Source organism: Rhinoraja longicauda, chromosome 1 (genome assembly GCF_053455715.1).
Source record: "Rhinoraja longicauda isolate Sanriku21f chromosome 1, sRhiLon1.1, whole genome shotgun sequence".
NCBI lineage: Eukaryota > Metazoa > Chordata > Chondrichthyes > Rajiformes > Arhynchobatidae > Rhinoraja > Rhinoraja longicauda.
The window spans coordinates 73,152,266-73,172,860 of NC_135953.1; positions in this window are offsets into that span (position 1 = coordinate 73,152,266).

The window sequence follows — 20,595 nt, forward strand, 5'->3', positions numbered from 1 at the left end:
CCAGAACCAGGAGCCACAGTCCAAGAATAAAGGGGAGGCCATTTAAAACAGAGGTGAGAAAAAACTTTTTTACACAGAGTGTTGTGCATTTGTGGAATTCTCTGATTCTCTGCCACAGAAGACAGTGGAGGCCAATTCATTGGATGAATTTAAAAGATAGAGCTCTAGAGCCTAGCTGAATCAAGAGATTTGGGGAGAAGGGAAGCACAGGTTATTGATTGTGGATCAGCCGTACAGATATGTAGGTAAATTAGCTTGGTAAATGTAAAAATTGTCCCTCGTGTATGTAGGATAGTGTTAATGCAGGGATCGTTGGTCGGTGAGGAGTCAATGGGCTGAAGGATCTGTTTATGCGCAGTATCTCTAAACTAAACCCTTCTGCCAACACATAATTCATAACCCTCCACCCCTGCATTTTAATGTGCATGTCTAAAAGTCTTTTAAACATCACTATCATAATCTGCTTCCACCATTAACACTGGCAGCACCTTCCAGGCATCTACTATAAAAAATATCACCTCACGCCGCCTCCTTTTAAAATATCCCCCTCTCACTGTTGACATTTTCATCCTGGGATAAAGATTCTGACCGTCTACCCTACCTATGCCTTTCAGAATTTTGCAATCTTCTATCAGATTTTCCCTCAGCCTACAATGTTCCAGAGAAAATAATCAAATTTTGTCCAATCTATTACTATTGCTAATACTCTAATCCAGGAAAAATTCCTGCAGCTTTTCCAAAGCAACCATGTCCTTCCTGTAACGGGGCAACCAGAACTGCACAGAAGTTGTGGCTTAACCAAAATTTTAGAGGTGCAATAAGAGTTCCTGATACTTTTACTTAAATGTCCCAACTAATGAAGGGAAGCATTCTATACACTTTCTTTACCAGTCATTCTACTCGTGTTGATACTTTCAGTGAGCTATGCACATGAACTCCAAGATTGCTCTGTACATCAATGCTGTTAAAGGTCTTACCATTAATTATATTATCCTCTTGGATTTAACTTCAAAGTGCCACATCTCACACTTTTCCACATTGAGCTCCATTTGTTATTACTTCACTCATATCAATCAGTGTTCTAAATTCTGTTGTGTCTTTTGAAGCCGCCTTCATTTTCCTGTAACTCCATCAATTTGTGTCATCTGCAAACTTACTAACCAGTCCATGTAAATTTCCATTCAAGTAATTATTATGTACGAACAAAATACATTCAAGCACTGATTCCTGTGGAACACCACTGGTCACAAACCTCCAGCCAAGATAAAACCATTCCACCACAATCCTCTATCTTCTATGGGTAAACCAGTTCTGAATCCAAACTACTAACTCACCGTTGATCACATGCATCTTAATTGTAACTTTTATTTTCTTTACTGCTCACCATAAATCCACGCACAGAAATGTTTGCTTTTTCAGTGCTCTGTGATGGAAAATCAATTTCACCTGGAGTGAACCATGGAAATAATCGTTTAGATGAAATTCTGGCCTTGACTAAACCGAGTGCTTCAGATAAGGTCCATACTAGCTCTTTGGACATTTGTAGTATCCAACATGCACGCAATTAAATTTCATGTCCACAGCTATCTCCCACCAACTATTGAAAACTACAACCTGTATATCAGTCACAAAATATTTCATATTCATATTATTTCATATTTCAGATACAGTGCGGAAACAGGCCTTTTCTGCCCACCAAGTCCGTGCCGCCCAGCGATCCCTGCACATTAACACTATCCTACACACACTAGGGACAATTTTTACATTCACCCAGTCAATTAACCTACATACCTGTACGTCTTTGGAGTGTGGGAGGAAACCGAAGATCTCGGAGAAAACCCACGCAGGTCACGGGGAGAACGTACAAACTCCTTACAGTACAGCACCCGTAGTCAGGATCGAACCCGAGTCTCCGGCGCTGCATTCGCTGTAAAGCAGCAACTCTACCGTTGTGCCACCGTGCCGCCTATAATGAGCATAAACAATTGAGACAAGAATTAAAGGATCTTCATTCAAATAAAGTTGAGTTTATGGTGATGTATACAAGTACAGAGAGGTACAAGTACAACAAAAAACCTGCAGCAGCATCAAAGGCATATAAACTCATCTTCAGAACCTTCTTCAGACCCAACCCAAAATGTCACCAATCCTTCTTTCCGGAGATGCTGCCTGTCCCGTTGAGTTACTCCAGCACTTTGTCTATCTTTGGTTTAAATTAGCATATGCAGTTCCTTCCTGCACAAGCTGTCATTTGTGCCTGACTGATCATCTTGTAGAGTCAAGGGACTGCATCAGGGCAGATGATTGTGGGATTGGAACGTACCCAATCGTGTCGGAAATCACTGCCTTTCCTCCACCCTTTCTCCCCTTCATGGCAGCTTTACATGCAGCTGCTTTGTTGCTCTCATAGGGAGGACCTTGAAAGTCCAACAACCTTTTCTGTAATCAGTACATCCATAATACAGTACTTCAGATATTTCCATGCATCTCCCATCTGGAAAGGTGCAGCTGGAGTCCTAACACTTCTTTTAGAGCAAGAATTACAATAGCAAGAATTACAACATCCAATTAAATCTTTTTAAAGGAGGGCTTCTGAACAATCTCCAGCGATTAACTAAATGGTACTTTGGAACATTTGAATATTGAGAAGCAGTCAGTGCTTAATTGAAAATTTCCTCACGCTGTTACAGCAGTAATAGTATACAGCATCTTTAACAGAACCCGTCAAGGCCTTTTATGGAAGAATTGTCAGACCTTATTGCAGATATAAATGACCGAAGGCCATCAATCTCTCACTGTAACCTGAAAGACAAAGCATCTCTTGTATGCCAAGCTAAAGGAAGTTGATGTAAACTCTGGCATTATGACTTCTCGATCTCAGTACATGATAAAGATGACATGTTTATCCTTGCCCAGAATCTGCATTGTTTTTCCCCGATATAATATCGAAACCTGAACTAACAGCGCGCCACACGAGAATAAACCAAAGATCTTTGAATGCTCATTGTCAGAGCTTCTAATTTGTAATCAATTCAATTCACTGCACAAACCAAAGCAGGCTTTAGGTTACGAGTCAGAGATGTTATCCAAATCCTGTTATGGGAATTTTTTTCCCTGACCCGTCATCCTTTCAAACAAAAATTCTGCACTTTATCCAAGTCATTTTGGCAGAATTTTACCAAAATATTTTGTCAGAAGCTTTTATTTCTTGTGGATTTGTTTACATGAAACTAAAAATGAGAGTTATCAGTGAAAATTCAGATTTATGAACATATGTGAATGCAGTCTGAAAAGTTTTCCAACTCAAAACATCACTTATTCTTTATCTTCACAGATGCTGCCTGACCTGCTGAGTTACTCCATCTTAGTGTCTATTTAAACCAGCATCTGCAGTTCCTTCCTGCACATCCGATGCATCATCTGTTTTGTGCATAAGCTGTTGCCAGTCAAGTAATTTCAATAGCATATTTTTGAAGGCATATTTAATACAAGTTGTGCAAAGATGATCTTCAGATTGGACTATTAGTAGTAGTAGTAAATATTATGAATTTAGACAAATGGGCATTTTTTCCACAATTTGGCCTTCAGTTATGGGAATCATTTGCTCCTAATGTCTCAAGTACCAGCAATTAAAGGGAATTATCAATGCTGAAACGGAAATCTAACCTAGTAAAAATTAATCCATCTACTATATTACAAGTAAAAAAAGGAATCAGATGTTAATTTTAGTAACAATAATACCAACAGCAATATTGTCTCAGACTTCATTTGCAAACTTATGGACCGGACATCTAGCAAACTCTACAAATTTGGCATTGAGCCTGGATGATTTATCTGATTTATTACCATAATGTCGAAGCAGCATATCCCGTTTTCCAAACAAAAAAATCTTGTGACAAGTAACCTGTGTGTTCGTTGACAGTGATGTGATAGCTTTAAAATGGTGGTAAATCTATTAATTCTTTCAACAGTCAGAAAGAGAGATCTACATTGGTGCAAACTTCATCTCGGTGTCAATGAATACCAGGCAGCGCATGTTAAAATGTACAATTCTGTATAAAATAGCAGATTTGCATTTGGTGCAATCACTGCAAAGGTTGGTTTGATTTTTTCATCAGAATGAAGCTTTGATAGATCAAACAGCTCTGCAATATTGAGACACTTTGGTTCTGTATGCATTCAAATAATGCATAACAGTAAAGCACCAATTCCAATATTAATTATCATAGTTATAAACAAGAGCATATTCAAACACGATCTTTTGACAGATGGGCTATATATCTCCCCATAGCTTATAATGAAATTTATGTATGCTATGTAGAGAATTGTGACCTAATACAATCTTCAAATAGAAATAAAAAGCAGGAACAATTGATTTTTGAGAGATGTCAGCATCTCAATGAAGAAATTGCTCACCAGGTATTTTTTATGACGACTGTAGAATGTACAGGAGTAACAATAGTGGATTGTCCCTCTGGACAGTAAATCTAAAGATATAAAATGTCCCTGTATACCGTGCATTACGCAGTAACAAAACAACCTGGAAATCTGCTTTTTTTAAATGCAACTTAGAGATGTGAACCTCTTCCTCGTCTGGAAGGGCTGCTGGGCTCCCTGCAAGGATTCGAGGAAGGATGTGTAGGGACAGGTGGTTCTCACAAAGTAGCCATTGAATTATTGGATTGAATGCTACAGGGTCTTGGACATAATTAATTAGATCTATTACTTTAATGCTAGTTGGAAATTTATCGCCTGTAATTTCATGAGGTACCAAGGCAAATGAATTGAAAACCCAAATTAAAATATGTTTTCCAGATTTGCTGTCTAACCTGTTGACTTACCCTAGATCTGTGTCCTTGTGTAAACACCAATCACAATTGTTTGTTTCTACTACTTTTACAATGAGAATACCTCACTCGGTTATAGCGTACAATCAGCAATAACAGACATCGCTCTCACCCCCTATGGCTCGTTATAACAAGGGTTTACTGTATTTGGGAAGATTAATTGATAACACTTGAAGAATATGCAAATGTTTTTGACAGGCAATCCAGCTGTGAGGATGTTTTTTTTATTGTCTATTGTCTATTAGGAACGGGGCACTGATTGAGAGTGATCAGCCATGATCACATTGAATGGCGGTGCTGGCTCGAAGGGCTGAATGGCCTCCTCCTGCACCTATTGTCTATTGTCTATGTTCAGTCCAAATTTACTCAAATTAGGAAAAGGGGGAAATAAAAATGAAAATTTGATACAAATCATTTAAAGAAAAATTTGGGCTGAATTTGGGCAGACCACTTCATGATCTGATGCAAACAACTCTCAAATGACACACACTACAATTTGAATTACCAATGGTTGCATGAAAGAGCAATTTTGGCACCAAAACCTACGTAGTGTAGGCCTTCAACAGCGATATTCTTTTAAGACTTTGAGTAACCTGTATAATTATAAATATAATGACAGATATTGATGAGGCTTTACATTTTCTTGTTAAATTTTTAAACTGTCACCACCTGGTGCATCGTCGGATAATCTTGAAAAGGAGCTCCAATCATGCTGCTCAGCTATTTGAATCTGCTAATACAATGCAACTGCACAAGATTATCCATGCAATTTACCACCCCGTGTACTGAAGTTATAACAATGACTGGTAATGCTGTGCTGGAAAATATCTTTATGACTCATATCAATTATCCCAATGATCTACTTTTTCAATTTAAGTGACTTCAGTTTCCTGTTTGACTTAGTTTTGCAATGAGCATTGACAAGGCACAAGGACAATCACTTAAAGCTGTTGGCCTTAATCTCAAAATTCACTTTTCCCACAGGAAGCAATATGTTGGTTGCTCCAGAGTTCGGGATAATAATAATCAATATATTTTTACATTAAATTCAAAAGAAAAATATTGTATATTCTGAAATCCTTCAATATTGAAATTAAGTACATTTGCAGACTTTGCAAATGGTACACTCATTTAAAGAGAACTATATTAAATGTACTTTAGTATTCATATTTATTTTCAGTGCATATGTTTTAGTGGCAAGTTTAGTTAAACCACTTAATTTTAACTCTCCAATTATATTATTCATGGAGTGATTATATATTCAAGTCAGATTTAATTTAATTAACAAGGAGTGTTATAAAACCTGATTTCATGAAAATAAATGCATACATTGTGGTGGGTCGAGCCACTTTGGTATCGAACCTTCGTTTGTTGGGCTCAAACTCTCGTGTGGACCAGGCGTGATCTGGGCTGCCCAATCGCGGTCAGGGGGGCGGCCGTGGTGTTCCAGGAGAACAAAGGATTTGGCAGTTGGGATTTGAACTTGGGCACGCGCGGGTGAGCGACGGAACTGTATTCGTTTAATCATTAAACAGTGTTTACACGACACATGGACCTCCTCAACATCATGATTGTCCACATAACGTGCAATTTAAGGTATAGCACAGAAAGAATTTCATTGTTCTGTTTTTGGTACATATAACAATTAAACACTTTTGACTATGGTATATTATCTACCTTATCTGCTATAGAAAATTACAGGCATAATTTGGTTTGGGCCAAAGGGACGGAATGGTGGGTGACATTTAACATTGAGCCTTCTCAAGACCACTGGTTTAGCCGCTAAATGGCAGAGGATAGCATTGGAAAATGTAAATGTCTAAAACAACAAGGTCAGAAATGAGTGGTGAGTTGCTGATGGCAGGCACCAGTTACACTGCATAGTTGGCCCTTCATCTCCAGGCCAGAAAAGGACAACGTGCTGGAATAACTCAGCAGGTCAGGCAGCATCTCTGAAGAACATGGGAAGGTGATGTTTTGGGTCAAAACCATTCTTCAGACTGTCTGTCAGCACGGTCATTTTATGTATTAGCCAGCATCTGCAGTTCATTGCAGGAAACAAAAACTGCAGATGCTGGTTTAAATCGAAGGTAGATACAAAATGCCGGAGTAACTCAGTGGGTCAGGCAGCATCTCGGGAGAGAAGGAATGGGTGACATTTTGGGTCGAGACCCTTCTTCAGACTAATATCAGGGGAGGGGGCGGGACCAAGATAGGATATAGTCGGAGACAGGAAGACTAGTGGGAGAACTCTGAAGGGGGAGGGGATAGGGAGGGGAAGCAGGGTCTACCTGAAGTTAGAGAAGTCAATGTTCATACTGCTGGGATGTAAACTGCCCAAGCAAAATATGAGATGCTGTTCCTCCAATTTGTGCTGGGCCTCACTCTGACAATGGAGGAGGCCCAGGACAGAAAGGTCAGATTGGGAATGGGAGGGAGAGTTGAAGCTTGGTTGAGTTGGACTGAGCAAAGGTGTTCAGCGAAACGATCGCCGAGCCTGCGCTTGGTCTCGCCGATGTAGAGAAGTTGACATCTGGAACAGCAGATACAATAGATGAGGTTGGAGGAGGTGCAGGTGAACCTCTGCCTCACCTGGAAAGACTGTTTGGGTCCTTGGATGGAGTTGAGGGGGGAAGTAAAGGGACAGGTGTTGCATCTCCTGCGGTTGCAGGGGAAAGTACCTGGGGAGAGCGGGGTGGTTTGGGTGGGAAGGAACAAGTGGACCAGGGAGTTTCGGCGGGAATGGTCTCTGCGGAAAGCAGAAAGAGGTGGAGATGGGAAGATGTGGCAGTACTGGGGGCCTTGAGGTGTCGGAAATGTTGGAGGATAATTTGTTGTATGCGACGGCTGATGGGGTGGAAGGTGAGGACAAGGGGGAACTCTGTCCTTGTTACGAATGGGTGGAGGGGAGCAAGAGCAGAGCTGTGGGATATTGAGGAGACCCTTAGTGAGAGCCTCATCTATAATGGAAGAGGGAAATTCCCGTTTCCTAAAAAAATGAGGATATCTCTGATGCCCTAGTTCCCTTCTCTATCCCCTCCCCTTCCCAGTTCTCCCACTAGTCTTCCTTTCTCCAACTACATCCTATCTTTGTCCTTCCCCCTCCCCTGACATCAGTCTGAGGAAGGGTCTCAACCCGAAACGTCACCCATTCCTTCTCTCCCGAGATGCTGCCTGAGTTACTCCAGCATTTGGTGTCTAGCAGTTCTTTGTTTCTACATCTTAGCTCTATGTCAGGGTTGGAGTTTGAAGGGCCTCCTGACACTTCTGCAAAAGGAAAGTGCTGGTATCTGAACCATTTCACATTACAATAAGATTTAAAAAATCTCTTCGCTGGTATTGAAAAAAAAAAATCTAGAGCTCTTAAGGATAGCGGAGTGAGGGGGTATGGGGAGAAGGCAGGAACGGGGTACTGATTGAGAGTGATCAGCCATGATCGCATTGAATGGCGGTGCTGGCTCGAAGGGCTGAATGGCCTACTCCTGCACCTATTGTCTATTGTCTATTGTCTATAGTTTGAAATGTCTCTTCTCATCAAAAACAATTAAACAAAACAATAAAAAAGCCATTGATCGAAAGTTGTTGAATGCTTCTAGTAAATCCAAGTGTAGCTTGGAAGGTACTCCATCCGAGGCCCACTTGGAGTCTGCTCCACCTCACTAGAATGCTATTTGAAGAGCGGAGAGTTATGTTCTACATTTTGCATCAGGGAAAAGCCAATACTGTATCGGCAACATGTCCAGGAGATAGACTGGTGCAGCATGACATCACTCTTGCCTTTTGCAACAATTTGTGCATGATGTAGACAAGCACACACAAATATTGCCATTGGAACCACACAAGGCTATTTTAGTTGGGATATCTATACAGGAGTTTTTATCAATATGGCACAGAATGTAGTCCAGAATTATTTCCACAAGCTCCCTGCCATGTTGGGCACATTATGGCAGCAAAACATGCATGAAGTGATCAAATTTTCTGCTCAAAATCTGCAACACTCCTTATCTATCATTTAAAAATGTTACTGTCATTATTCCAATCCTTTCTCATTTTTGCCACAAAAATTCCACAACGCATCTTCACAAAATATACCTTCCATTATATCATCAAATGTTACCACATAGATGGCCATTTAGCCCATGCTGGTTTATGATTTATTCCAACAGCATCATTGTTGCCTTTAATCCTTTAAGTTCTTTGTTGTTGCACAAATGTCCAACTTTCTAAAAGTTATTTATAAATAAGGTTTGTCATGCAAATTCTGGATTGTGACAAAACTGAGAAAGAATTATCCTCATCTTAGCAAATAATTGTTGTCAACAATTTTAAACTCAAGAAAATTAAGAGACTTTAAAAAATATATTTTGTGGTCATCTACTGACTGATAAATCTAGAGGGAGCATTCTTCCAAGCATGGTAGATATTAAGGACTGCAGATTTAATTGTTGTAAGGTACTGATTGCAGTCTTCACATTGTAAGCTGCAATAATGTATAAATTAATTTTGCAAACAGAACCTCAAATAGATCTTATTTCTGTACTAAACATTTCCCAAAACCTGTTTTTGTAACTGTAAATTTGTAAACTGTAAAACAGTAAAATCTGTAAATTTCCCCGGTGTGGGATGAATAAAGGAATACATTATTAATTTTGTTGATGATTAGGATGCACAGGCAAGAACTTTCATCAATATGGAAAATAATGCAATTCAGGATAAGAATGCACAAACAGTCCTGGTGTGCAGCAAAATACTTACTATGTCAAAAATTATCTTCCTTCCCTCCTATTTGGCAGGCACCTTGGTGTTAATGCTTGATCATGCACAACTAAAAACAAATATCAGAGAGAAAGCCATGATTTAAATTAAGCTACGTCTTTTTAAAGATTTGTGTACATGGACTCAAAAGTTACTCAGCTTATTGGCACATTTCACAAAATCCTGCCATTTAAGTTCTGCTGTATTTCCACATTAATCCTCCCCAAGCATATTTTTCCAACACTGAATTACCTCTGCTGTGCTTCCATCTGCTTCATTACCCTGCCTTCATCATCCCTGAATTTAACCCAAACAATTTTTCTACAAACTTTCCATTTCATGATTTTGATCCTTTCTACCGTTTGCACTTGACTGACATTTCCTATGGTTGTGATGTGATTTGCATTATCTGCAAATTTTACAGTTCCTCAAGGGCAAAGTGGAAATAGAAATTATGCCTTATTTTCATTAACTTAGAATTTGTTAATTAGATCCCTAGTCTCCAAACAAGCCAAATTATTATTTGCTCCCTGGTTATTGTGCTATATTCAGAAAATGAAAACTTCAATAATGTATGAAATTTAAATTTTAATGCATATTTATGTTCAGGTAAGAATTACAGGTCCCCCTAACTCTCAAGGGCCAATATAAATTTTAACCTGTATCTGAAACTGAATAAAAGGGTCAAGAGTGTTTTATTGCCATATTTCACAAAGGGTAGTGGGTGAATGGAACGAGCTGCCAGAGGTGGTATTTGAGGCAGATACCATTGCAACATTTAAGAAACATTGGGTAGGAAAAAACTGCAGATGCTGGTTTAAATCAAAGGCAGACACAAAATGCTGGAGTAACTCAGCAGGCAACATCTCTGGAGAGAAGGAATGGATGACATTTCGGGTCGAGAAACATTGACAGGTACATGGATATGACAGGTTTAGAGGGCCTGTTTCCATACTGTAAGACAGTATGACTCCATGTTCTGAAATGGAACAATGAAATTCTTACTTGCAGCAGCACAGCAGATATGTCTGAAGAAGGGTCTCAACCCAAAACATCACCCATTGCTTCTCTCCAACGATGCTGCCTGTCCTACTGTTATTCCAGCATTCTGTGTCTATCTTCAGTTTAAACCAGCATCTGCAGTTCCTTCCTACACAGACGTACAAATAGTACTCAGTAGACACCATAATTATCAACAAAAATAAGTTGTCAAGATCTTGGAGTGAGACAGCAAGAGAGAGAGAGAAGAGATAGTGTGAGAGATGGGGCAAAGTAATGGTGCAGAATAGCTCATTTTGTGATGGCAAATGATAGTGACGAAAATATCTTTATTTAGGTTTGTTAATAAAACTTTGCATGGTACTACAAAATTGTTCAAAAATAAAAATTAAATAGCCCGAATGAGTTTAATAGTATTATGTACAACTTGTAACTACATCTATATGGGTGTTTCTAATTCTCCAATGCAGCTGGAGAATATTCACTATGGACTGCTTGTGTTAATGATAGTCCAAGGATAGACAAAATGCTGGAGTAACTCAACAGGACAGGCAGCATCTCTGGACAGAAGGAATGAGTGACATTTCAGGTTGAGACCCCTCTTCAGATGAAATTCCAGTTAATTTTATGGATTTTTGGTGAGGGGCAGTTTAGACTAGTGATCACTTTCTAGCTTGATCAATGAGGCCCCCTTCTTGAGCTCACATATGAATCCTGCCTCAATGGTAATCATCAATACAATATATAGGCTACTATAGGTTTCGTAGAACCAAAAGCCAGACTGCTTGTCAAGTCCAGAAGCATCAGAGATGCATGGCTTGTCTTGGTCAGTGGCCCATAGCTTCTCATTCAACACCAGTCAACAGCTGCCTGTTTGGACTATTCCCTCTGAAAGTTTAGAAACATTAAGACCACTATTAATTACATTTACTAATGACACTAGATCAATAATAAATACACTGGCACTCAGTAACGTTAACTCACCTGATGAGTTTTATTTCTCAAGCAAAACAATCAACCCCTTCCCTCCCTGGGTCTTCAGGGTTTATAAGGGTGTGGGTTTGTAGAATCAGGTTAATTTGTTCAATGACTCTTAATTGGACTTGGCTGTCACTCGTTTGCCTGTGGTCAGGAGAGCAGAGGACCTGAAAGGGGATGTGTCATCACAACTGGAATGACCTCAACCCAACCTTAATTAAAATTTTACAAACAAGATTATTTACTAGTCATGCCCAATTTTTCAACATTTCGTATTGGATTTAATGTAATTCTGTCTATTTCACAAAAATGTCTAATGTTTTGTCGAGAAACCTAATTTTTTTAAATATATATCAAAAAATACTTTATTTAAGTAATAAATATTTACAAAACATCTTTTCAACAACCCCATCCGACATTTCCGGAGGTTACACGTTCAATACAGGTATTCATTTCCAAATTTACACTGAAATTTACCCAGTATCCCTTATTTGGAGGGGCGTCTCCACCACACCCTGCCCCCCATGTCCAGCAGCGGAAGGACCCTAGACTGTGGTCCTCCCCCACAGAGCATTGGCGTTGGCTGCATCGAGCTTCAGTGCGTCCCTCAGCATATACTCCTGCAGTCTGCAGCAGGCCAGTCGGCAACATTCCCCGATGGACAGCTTACTCCACTGTGAGGTCAACAATGTTCGGGCAGACCAAAGAGCATCTTCCACCGAGTTGATGACCTTCCAGCAGCACTCGATGTCAGTCTCTGAATGCGTCCCTGGGAACAGTCCGTAGATCACAGAGTCCTCTGTGACGGAGCTGCTCAGAATAAATCGTGACAGGGACCCCGGCAAACCTCTCCAGACTCTCTTGGCAAATCCACACTCTGTGAAGAGGTGGGCAACCATCTCCTCTCCACTGCAGCCGTCCCGAGGGCAGCGTGCGCTGGTAGTGAGGTTCCGGCGGTGCAGGAAGGATCTGACTGGGAGGGCTCCCCTCACTGCCAGCCAAGCCAGGTCTTGGTGCTTATTGGTGAGTTCTTGCGTTGAGGCACTTTGCCAGACAAGCTTGGCAGTCTGCTCTGGGAACCACACATCAGGATCCATGGAGTCATTCCCCTGCAGTGCCTGCAGGACGTTCCGTGCTGACCACTGCCCGATGGACTTGTGGTCAAAGGTGTTGGTCCGGAAGAACCTTTGCACGAGCGACAGATGGTGTGGCAATGTCCAGCTGACTGGCACATTGCATGGCATCTATGCCAGGCCCATCCTTCGCAACACCGGGGACAGGTAGAACCTCAGCAGGTAGTGGCCCTTGGTGCCCACGTGCCTTGGCTCTATGATCCGCCTGATGCAGCCACACACGAAGGTGGCCATCAGGATGAGGGCGACGTTGGGCACGCTTCTACCCCCGATGTCTGCCGACTTGTGCATTGTGGCCCGTCGCACCCGGTCCATCGTCGACCCCCAAATGAAGCGGAAGACGGCCCGGGTGATCCCCATGGCGTAGGAGGGAGGGACGGGCCACACTTGTGCCAAGTACAGCAGCACCTCTCACCTGATGACCAGATTTTTCCCTGTGAAGGAGAGGGAGCGTTGCATCCACAGCTCCAGCTTCTTCCCCACCTTGGCTATCCGTTCCAGCCTTGTCACACGCCTCAGCCTTCCCGAACCAGTTCTCCTGCACCTTCAAGAAGTCAGGCTTGATGGTGAAGGGGATGGAAGATCGGTCAGGCCAGTTGCCAAAGAGCATGGCCTCGCTCTTCCTGCGGTTTACCCTGGCCCCCGTGGCCAACTCAAACTGGTCGCAGACGCTGATCAGTCTGCGGACCGACCCTGGATCCGAGCAGAAGACGGCGACATCGTCCATGTACAGGGAGGCCTTGACCTGAGTGCCCCCACTTCCTGGCAATGTCACTCCTCTTATGCTCGCATCCGTCCTGATGGATTCGGCAAAGAGCTCAATACAACTGACGAACAAAACAGGGGAGAGAGGGCAACCCTGCCTGACTCCAGACCTGACGGGGAAGCTGTCTAATTCCCACCCATTGATTTGGATTGCACTACAGATATTGGTGTAGAGCAGTTGGATCCACTTCCTGATTTCCTCCCCAAAGCCCATTTTGGAGAGCACGTCCCTCATGTACGTGTGCGATATCCTGTCGAAGGCCTTCTCCTGGTCCACGCTGATCAGGCAGGCATCCACCCGTCTGTCCTGCACGTAGGCAATGGTATCTCTCAGCAGCACCAGGCTGTCTGAGATTTTCCTGCCAGGTACAGCACAGGTTTGGTCCGGGTGGATCACTTGTCCCAGAGCAGACTTGACCAGGTTGGCCATGGCCTTAGATAGGATCTTGTAATCTACATTCAACAATGTGATGGGTCTCCAATTCCTTATATCATTGATCTCCCCCTTCTGCTTGTAGATTAGGGTGATGCTGCCCTTCCTCATAGAGTCTGACATGCTGCCGGCTAGAAGTATGTCGTTGTACACTTCCAGCAGGTCTGGGCCCACCCAGTCCCACAGAGCCCAATACAACTCTGCCGGTAAGCCGTCGCTTACGGGGGTTTTACTCGAGTCAAAGGAACGGATGGAGCCAGTCAGCTCCTCCAGGGTCAGTGGTTGGTCCAGACTCTCCCGCTTGCTGTCGTCCAAGACTTCCGTGATGGAGGACAGGAAGTTCTGGGAGGCCTATCTAGATAGAGCTCTTAAGGATAGCGGCTAGATAGAGCTCTTAAGGATAGCGGAGTCAGGGGGTGTGGGGAGAAGGCAGGAATGGGGTACTGATTGAGAATGATCAGCCATGATCACATTGAATGGTGGGCCGAATGGCCTCCTCCTGCACCTATTGTCTATTGTCTATTGAGGCGGTCTGTGGTCTTTATGTCGTACAAATCCTTATAAAAGGGTCTGCAGATCCTCAGCATGTCTGTCTGCAAGGATGTTACCGAGCCATCCTCCTCCCTAAGGCTTTTGATCACAGAGCTCCCCCTGTGAACCTTTTGGAAGAACAAGCGTGAGCACGTCTCATCTTGCTCAACATGGCGGACCCTGGACTGGAAGATGATCTTGGAGGATTCAGAGGTAAAGAGCCGAGCTTGCCGGCCCTTCAGCTCTCTAAGTTCCTCCCTCACATCCACCCCTCTTGACTGCAGACCTATCTTTTTTTTAAATCAAAAAATACTTTATTCAAGTAATAAATATTTACAAAACATCTTCTTTTTAACAACCCCATCCGACATTTCCGGAAGTTACACGTTCAATACAGGTATTCCTTTCCAAATTTACGTTGAAATTTCCACAGTATCCCTTATTTGGAGGGGCGTCTCTCTCCACCACACCCTGCCCCCCATGTCCAGCAGCGGAAGGACCCTAGACTGTCCTCCCCCACAGAGCCTTGGCGTTGGCTGCACCAAGCTTCAGTGCGTCCCTCAGCACGTACTCCTGCAGTCTGCAGCGGGCCAGTCGGGAGGTCAACAAAGCTCGGGCAGACCAAAGAGCGTCTTTCACCGAGTTGATGACCTTCCAGCAGCACTCGATGTCAGTCTCTGAATGCGTCCCTGGGAACAGTCCGTAGATCACAGAGTCCTCTGTGACGGAGCTGCTCGGAATAAATCGTGACAGGGACCCCTGCAAACCTCTCCTGACTCTCTTTAGCACCGTCTCCTCTCCATAGCAGCCGTCCCAGGGGTAGCATGCGCTGGTAATGAGGTTCCGGCGGTGCAGGAAGGATCTGACTGGACCTTTTTTATCAAAAAATACTTTATTCAAGTTATAAATATCATTTACAAACCATCATTTTTAAAACAAACCCATCCGACATTCCCGGAGGTTACATATTCAATACAGGCATTTACTTAGACCTTTACATACATTTACATACATTTACATACATATCCCTTATTTGGAGGGGCGTCTCTCTCCACCACACCCTGCCCCCCCATGTCCAGCAGCGGAAGGACCCTAGACTGTGGTCCTCCCCCACAGGGCCTTGGCGTTGGCTGCACCGAGCTTCAGAGCGTCCCTCAGCACGTACTCCTGCAGTCTGCAGTGGGCCAGTCGGCAACATTCCTTGACGGACAGCTCGCTCCGCTGGGAGGTCAACAAGGATCGGGCAGACCAAAGGGCGTCTTTCACCGAGTTTATGACCTTCCAGCAGCACTCGATGTCAGTCTCGGAATGCGTCCCTGGGAACAGTCCGTAGAGCACAGAGTCCTCTGTGACGGAGCTGCTCGGAATGAATCGTGACAGGGACCCCTGCAGACCTCTCCAGACTCTCCTGGCAAATCCACACTCTTTGAAGAGGTGGGCCACTGTTTCCTCTCCGTAGCAGCCGTCCCGAGGGCAGCGTGCGCTGGTAGTGAGGTTCCGGCAGTGCAGGAAGGATCTGACTGAGAGGGCTCCCCTCACCGCCAGCCAAGCCAGGTCTTGGTGCATTGCGTGGCATCTGCGCCAGGCCCATCCTTCGCAACACCGGGGACAGGTAGAACCTCAGCAGGTAGTGTCCGCATTAACTTTTTTTTTAATCAAAAATACTTTATCTGACTGGACCTGTCACCACTCTCACATGTATTGCCTACCAAGTGACCTTTCAATAAACACCTACATTTTCCAGGCAGCCACAATGCACCTCCCCTTTAAAAGATACCGACAACACTTAAGTAGTGTAAATCACTTGTGATAATCAGGAGCATGGCTAATCAGTAATCAGTACAGTCAATGAAGACTGCAAACATTGCAGCTGTATATAGAGACTACATAAAACACTAATTCAATTCATTACCCAGAATACGATTAACCTGCATGGGTTAATCCTGTCCAATATCAGTCTGTTTTCTTGGGGTTTGCTAAGGCTTTTTCAGTTTTGATGAATTTGGGTCATTTTTTTCAATAATATGACAGGTGCAAATCAAAGATCTTAGTACTACAGACAAATTAATCAGTTTTAGGTGCAAAACTTAAATTGTGGTTGTTTGAGTTCATAATATATATTGACAAATCAGTTACTGATCACAATCACTTGTATCCAGAACTCTTATTTATCTTCTATTTTGAACTTTATCATCTCTTATATTTGGAAAAAACAGTGCATTTTTATCTGCCAACAATCATATCAGTCTCATAATATAACCTAGTGAAAATATAAATTAATAAAGGGGAAAAGATATGTTCACTAAGATTTGAGGAACCATGGCTTCCACCATTTGTTATAATTAGGAACTGGATACATTTGGAATAAGGTTCATATTGACATTGAGCCTCTCATTTCCTTTGGAGAAATCAAATGTGCACTGGGTGTCTAAAAATTCATAAGACAGTAATTAATATCAGCTAATGGCTGTGCATTTATTTATACGCATATTGAATACGTTTAGAAGCTCGACCCAGAGGAGAGTTTGTTAATTGCAAAGCTAATTATTTCACTTATGATGTGTCAGCATTAATCCTTCCATTGAATTCCTGAGCACATTTTGCTATCAAATGTGTGCCAACAACTGGAAAAAGGCAAATACTTACTCACAGGCAAACCACAGAATTACACCTCACCTACAAAACATGGTGACTTGTATCCCAGAATTGTAATAAGTCTTGTATTATAAACGGCTGAATGCCATCTGTATTTAATACAGTATCCTTTCTCACAAAGAAAATGAAATCCCTCCACAGCATGTTTCAGTCAGATAATTAACAACATTCTAAAAGTATCCATTTATAGGAGATAAATTAAGCTTGATTAATGAATTGAGAGCTGTCAGCATTTTGGCAAGTTAACTCCATACAAAAAAACAATTGTAATCTGGATTTTTAATGAATACAGTAAAAGTGTAGATAAGAAAGAATATGCCTTTACATGCAAAACATAACTTGTCTCTTCAATTTAAAGTTATTTGATTATTAATTATTTCTTGGGGGCACAAAAGAGCAAAATAGATAGACTCTACCCTTCTCAATTGGACAAATTACAGAATAGCTTTCAAATACATTCTGTCTCTTTTGAAACAATTGCAGTCTTGTCTTATTAAAAAGTTCCAAAGGGTTGTAATCATGAGTAATTCAATGTCAATTATAACTCAGTCTTGAAATTCTAGGTGGAAGCAAACTAATGTTAGAGTAGAATTAACTGTTAAAAAACATTCTGATGTCTTCATAATGAAGTTACGTTTGTTTTTATCGACTCTTGACTGTAAAAATGTTAATAAATCAAACAGCAAGGATGTTTAAGCTGCATTGCCTCCATCAGAACAATATCATCCTTAATTCCTGCAGTGAAGCAGGAATCAATGATTGTAACCACAAGGTTGAACAACAATTTTCCGGCACCTTCAGTCCCAGAGACTTTCTGGAGTATCCGTTTTTCTGGATAAAACTGTCTCGTATTAGCTGGGACATCCCGTATTTTGGGCTAAATTGGTTTGTCCAGTACGGGACCGCCCTTGTCCCATATTTATAAGGTTGCCAACTTCTTCACTCCCAAATAAGGGACACAGGGTGACATCACTGCCTTGTGCCCCACTTGATCTCACCCAGCCAGCGGCCACGTGCTCCCGCTCCACCAATGGTGTCCGCCCGGGCCGGGAGGCGGGTTGCTGCGCAACCTCCGTTAGGGGCTCCCAGAAATCACAACAAAATGTAGTAATAATCAGCGTTGTCTTAAAATCCTAGGTTGAAATGTACAGGTTTGGGAATTCCCAAATCACTTTAAGTCGGACGGTGAAGCATTGTGACTCCTTGTGTAAAGGTCGGAAGGTGGTTTCTAAAGTACAAGTGGGGATCTCTGCAGAGTCTGGGCAGGAAATACATCACGCCCTTGCATTGGGTGATGATTGCAGTGTGAGCGAGTGTGGCCAGCGCCTGCTGCCTACTGCCTTCAACCACTGAAGGTCACCTCACCTTCTGTCTCCTTTCTCTGTTCGTTTACTTATTTATCTATTTATTCACTTCCCTATGTTCTTTAAATCCCTGTAAAGCGTCTTTGAGTGTATGAAAAGCGCTATATAAATGTAATACATTATTATTATTATTATTATTATTATAATGGCACTGGAGACATCAAGGGCAGCTCTTTCAGTTAATAACACCGGCTGCACACCATGTTCCCATTGGGGCAGCTCGGCCCCCTGTTCCTCCTGATGGCCGGCGCCTCCCTGTCTTGCGAGCTGGGCTCACCTGCTTCAACCACAAACTCCACTGGCATTGTGTGCAGGTTTACCAAGGACGCTGCCTTAGTCTGTAAGTTCTGGGGAGGGGAAAGGAATCAAAAAACTCGGCGACTTCCCACCCACCCAACCAACCAACCAAACATGCCCTCCAAGACAGTAGAGTCTGGCTCGGTTTTGCTGGCTGCCGCAAGGAATTAAACTGGACTGTCAATGGGGAACCTGCGATTAGTGTCAAAGAATGGCATCGTTTCTGACTGCTTTTTGTGGATTGGACGAATTCCTCCCCTCTTAGGGAGTAACATTAAATTAGTGCTTCCAAGTCACGCAGCGGGTTAAAATCCACTTAAATTGCTTAAACCTGCGGAAATTCATCCAATCCACAAAAAAGTCAGAAATAGCCATTCTTTGACACTAATCGCAGGTTCCCCATTGACAGTCCAGTTTAATTCCTTGCAGCAGACGGTAAACCGAGCCAGACTCTGCTGTCTTGGAGGGCATGTTTGGTTGGTTGGTTGGGTGGGCGGGAAGTCGCCGGGTTTTTTGATTCCTTTCCCCTCCCCAGAACTTCAAGACTAAGGCAGTGTCCTTGGTAAACCTGCACACAATGCCGGTGGAGTTTGTGGTTGAAGCGGGCGAGCCCGGCTCGCAAGAGAGGGAGGCGTCGGCCATCAGGAGGAACAGGGGGCCGAGCTGCCCCAATGGGAACATGGTGTGAAGCCAGCGTTATTAACACCGAGAGAGCTGCCCTTGATGTCTCCAGTGCCATTATATATATGCAGCAGGTGCTGGCCCCACTCGCTCACACTGCAATCATCACCGAATGCAAGGCGGTGATGTATTTCCTGCCCATACTCTGCAGAGATCCCCACTTGTACTTTAGAAACCACCTTCCGACTTTTACACAAGGAGTCACAATGCTTCACCGTCCGACTTAAAGTGATTTGGGAATGACGACCGGTGCCAACTCGAAACATTAACTCTGTTTCTCTTTCTGACCCGCTGAGCTTTCCCCTGCGGCATCTCTGTTAAATTTTACACCGAGTTAGCCCAAACCTGTACATTTAAACCCGGGAATTTAAGACCTCACTGATTATTACTACATTTTGTTGTGATTTCTGGGAGCCCCTAACGGTGGTTCCACAGCAACCCACCTCCTGGCCCGGGCGGCCTCCATTGGTGGAGCGGGAGCACGTGGCCGCTGGCTGGGTGAGGTTACGTGGGGCGCGGGGCAGTAATATCACCTTGTCCCTTATTTGGGAGTGAGATAGTTGGCAACCCTATTCTGGACTAACATGTGACGAAAGTACAATACACCCCAGGCGCACGAGTGACACCCCTCCCATGTCCATAAAGCACCATGGAGTGCCAGAAACTTAAATAAAACAAATATAACATGTAAACTGAATGTGAATGGTTTGACCTGCTGGCCCATCCCTGTATTCCACTGTCTCCCCAGCAATTTAGAGCTCCGACTCCACTCCCAATTCGCAAAGTGCACCAGCGAGCCCTTCTCCATGCACCGCACGTTCTGGTGACACCGCTGTTGTTGCGTCTCACGTTGTAGCCCCTGGTGCTAGCGCTTTCTTCATATTGCCGCCTCCTCCTCCCCTCCCCCTCTTCCCGCCCCTTCCCCCCTCCACCTCTTTCCCCTCCTCCCACCCCACCTCCCCCAAATGCAACTGTCTCCCCCGGAGTTGGCGCCCTATGCCACCTTGGAAGCAACAGCAGGGGAAAGGGGAGGGAGCCCCACTGTGACCAAGCACATCGTATTGTTGGCCGCAACCTGGAGCAAACGCTGTCCCCAACAACACGAGTCTCAACAATAACCATGTTAACCGGTGAAGAGGAGCTCGCTGGTGCAGATC